This window comes from Arachis ipaensis, chromosome B05 (assembly GCF_000816755.2).
Source record: "Arachis ipaensis cultivar K30076 chromosome B05, Araip1.1, whole genome shotgun sequence".
NCBI classification, from domain to species: Eukaryota; Viridiplantae; Streptophyta; class Magnoliopsida; order Fabales; family Fabaceae; genus Arachis; species Arachis ipaensis.
The window spans coordinates 94,444,250-94,448,046 of NC_029789.2; the positions used below are offsets into that span (position 1 = coordinate 94,444,250).

Consider the following 3,797-nt stretch of genomic DNA (forward strand, 5'->3'; position numbering starts at 1 on the left):
AGCTGTTGTGCTCCGCCGATGACCAGCCGCCGTCAAACTTTGAAGAAAGAAAGACAGTGCGTGAAGATGAGAGAGAGGGGAAGCCGATCTTGTCACCGCTACCGCACCCAGTCACCGTCAACATTACGAGAGCTCGTCGCCGTCACTGGCGAGAGTCGTCGCCACTACTGTTGCTGAAGCCACTGTCTTCATTAGTTACTCAGTCTTGTCTCTGTTTTTGGTCCTCCTTGTGTGCCGAAGTTGCTGCTGCCGTGATGGGTAGTCATGGGGTTGCTTGTGCTTAAACAAAGCTATTACTACTGTTGTTCCCTGTCATTTGTTCCTTTCAAGTTTTAGTAAGTTGTCCTTGTTCCAAAACCCTTATTGTTACCGTTCTGTTTTCATGGTTGATTGAGAATGCTGAGATGTTAATATATTAGGGTTATGTCAATACCACTGCAAATTGTTCACTAGCATTGCCGTTGCTGATCCGATTTAAGGCTATTGCTGCTGCTGCGGGTTAGAACGAAGTTGAAGTCATGCTTAATTTTGTGGTTTTCGACTAACTGAGGTAGGGGATTTGTTTTAAAAATAAATGTTTTAAGTTATGAATGCCAATAAAATTAAATGAGTAACTGTAAATGGTTTATGATTGCTTTGTGTGAATAATTGTTAGTATTGAGTTGAATCATAGCTGTAATTGGTGATTGGTTTAATGATTTAATGTAATGATTATTGATGATGTTGTGTATGTTGAAGTTATACTTGCTGCTAGTACTTGTTGATGTTGATTTTGTGTATGGAATGTTGCTATGGCTACTGGAATTTGATTTTATGAATCAGAATTCGAGATATGTTGTTATAGATGAGATGCTGAAGAATGGATGCTGTGATAATATGGTTACGTTGCACCTATGATATGAAATTGTGATATATTGAATTAAGAGTTCTTGGGAAACTTTGGTTAGTCAAAAGAAAGTTAGAAATATGGTTTTAGATGAATCCTAGGCTTGAATATAGGAATTGGTATGTGAGGTTGTTGGAAATACTTTGTGCAGAATTTCTGCAGAAAACTGCATAATTGACAGCAGAACGAATGACTTTTTGGGAGTAGTCCAGACCTAATTTTTAGATTAAACTATTTTTCTGTAAAACTTTAGTGTGTCTTGAATATTCCATAAAAATTTCAGGGAATTTGGCCAAGTGGTTTGGAAGATATGATTTTTGAAAGTTTAGCGGTTGCTGCAGATTTTTCTGGTTTTCTGGTTCTACAGCACCAACTTCCAAATACTATAACTTTTAATTTAAACAAAATTTTGAGTTGATTTTAAAATAATTTTAAATATCTATCAGTCTATTTTAAGTGAGTACAAGTTTCATGTTCATATATGTTTTGTAGACTTAGATAAGTCACTTGGAAGGTCGGTTGTTTGCTGAAACTCTGAACTGGTTTATGAAAACAGGGCTCCACTTCCAATTGATAATTAATTAATCAAATGAAGTGATATGAACCTGAATCCTGATAATGTAAACTTCATTTTTAATTGATCCAATTTTGAGTACTGTTGTTGTATGCTTGTTAATACCACCAATACTTACTGATTTTAATTGTTCATTGCTTAGTCATGGTGATTCTTTTAATTATTGAATGCCAATGATAATTTTTCTTATAAATGATAATGAGTAATGGTTTGGGGTTTGGCTTGAAGCCTGAAACTTAATTGAACTAATTGTATTTGCCCACCTATTTGCAGTGGCTGAAGATGATGCTTTCTTGGTCAAGCAAATTGGCCAGAGTTTCCGGTATTCTAAAATAGAGGTATATTCCTCTTCTTATATTCATGAATAGTCAGTTTTATTCCTTGTTAACATACATGCATCATCTATGTATGGAAGACTAAACATAGATCGAATCCATTTTCTTATCAAGGCAAGAAGGGAGGAACAAATCCAAGCTGCTCATGACGAAGCCATGTTTGGTGCTTCAGCACTTCCACCTCCTACCAGTATTGACAGTGAGCCTGAAAGGGAGAATGAGAAAGAAGTTGATAAAAAAGCTATTGTTACAAGCCTCTTAAGTGAAACGGTAAGTGGTTTTACTGCAGACTTATGTGAATAAGCATGATGAGTCATTTAAGTAATCCTTGTATTTGTGTGTGCATTTGTTGTTGAATAATTTCTCACATTAAGTTATTATTGCTGCTCTATACTTGCTATTGGTTGCTGCTGATTTTTCCCCCTCATTGCTTGCTTGTTGAATGATTGTTAAATTCAATGAAAAAGGAAATGCTGCTGAGTTATTGTTGTTTGTGTTGGAGTAGATGATGGTTGCTGAACTGAGATTAGTTTTATTGATAAATCTGTTGCTGAAATTGTTTAGTTTGGCTTGATTGATTTTCTATTGAATTAATGGATAAACTGCTGTGCCTCTGCTGCTTGCAAGTGTAATGGTTATTGAATTCAATGAATAGAATGCTGCCTGAATCCATTACCTTTGTTCATTTTACTGTTTTGGGTGCTGTATGATGGGCCATTGATTGCTGTTCTGCTGAGTGCTGCTCTACTTCTTGGTGGTTGGATTGGTTTTAATTGTTTCCTCATGTTTTCTTGTTGGAATTGGCTTATTTACTTCCTTCATATGAATTCATTATGATTTTTTGTGTTTTTAACTCTCAAAGAATTCATATAGAATTTGAATTGATTGATTGAAATTGTGAAATAGGCAAATTTACTGCTGAAATGCTGCCGAAATTTATCTTAAGCTGTTTTCAATATTCATCTTTGATTCTATTAATTGATTGAGTTGGTATTTAATTGCTTTTGGTTTTAAATTGTTGCTAAGCTCAATTGATTGATTATCCGGTTAAGTGCTTCACTGTTTTGGTTGTTGGAAGCTAGAAGCTTGGGTTTTGTTATTCACTATTTGGTTGTTGTCCTATTTGGTTGCTCAATTAAAATGCATTGTGTTGTTTGAGAAAACAAGTTCTATTTGGCGAATTTCTGTATCAAAATAGACCATTGTTTGCTACATGATTTCTGATTGCCTCAAGATATTTCTTTTGACTATGCACCTAACTTTTTGTTTCGGATTTTCTTATTTATAGGAGTGCTAAAATGGTGACCACATGCTACTTTGAGGGCTCAAGAATATTTTGATTCATAGAGACACTAATCTATGTTAGAACTTTTAACTTTTGGTTGAACTTGTGCAAGACATATAACTTGTAGAACTAATCAATATACTCACTCATGTTATTTTGTTTTAAAACAATTTTAGCTAAATGAGGCATGTTTGAATTATGTATGTTTTTACATATTATATAAATGTAGATTTGCTTAATAAAATAGTTAATATATTAGTTAATTAAAAAAATGTTACAAAATAATTATTTTACTTTTGTAACTAAAGAAAAAAAAATGTTACAAAATCAAGATATATTTTGTAACAAAATTTTTTGATAGGAAAAATAGATTGTCACGAAAAATACCTTGAAGATCAAAATTTGTTACCACTTTTATAACGGCTTCTAGTTTTTTGTATCAGAAAAAATTGTTACAAAACATCATATTGAATTGTAACAGTTCCATTTTTCGTTACAAAAACTTTTTGTAACGGGACTTACTACAACGGGACTTACTGCAACGGCCCCTTTTTTTGTTACAAAAAACTTTTGTTTCAAAATTTCGACGTTTTGTAACAATTTTTTTGGTTACAAATACGCCTTTTTTTTGTAGTGTAGAGAAATTTTTGGAAGTTTTCATGGATGACTTTTTAGTATTTGGAGACTCATTCAGCTCCTGCCTTGACCATTTAGCAC

The 3,797-nt window shown here is 33.5% G+C and overlaps 1 long non-coding RNA gene across 1 annotated transcript; it reads left to right on the top strand.

The window, feature by feature from the left end:
- On the top strand, window positions 521-3,210 carry LOC110262916. Its single transcript, XR_002347928.1, has 4 exons — window positions 521-550; window positions 1,734-1,798; window positions 1,910-2,065; window positions 3,084-3,210. It is a non-coding gene; the product is annotated as an uncharacterized LOC110262916 (long non-coding RNA).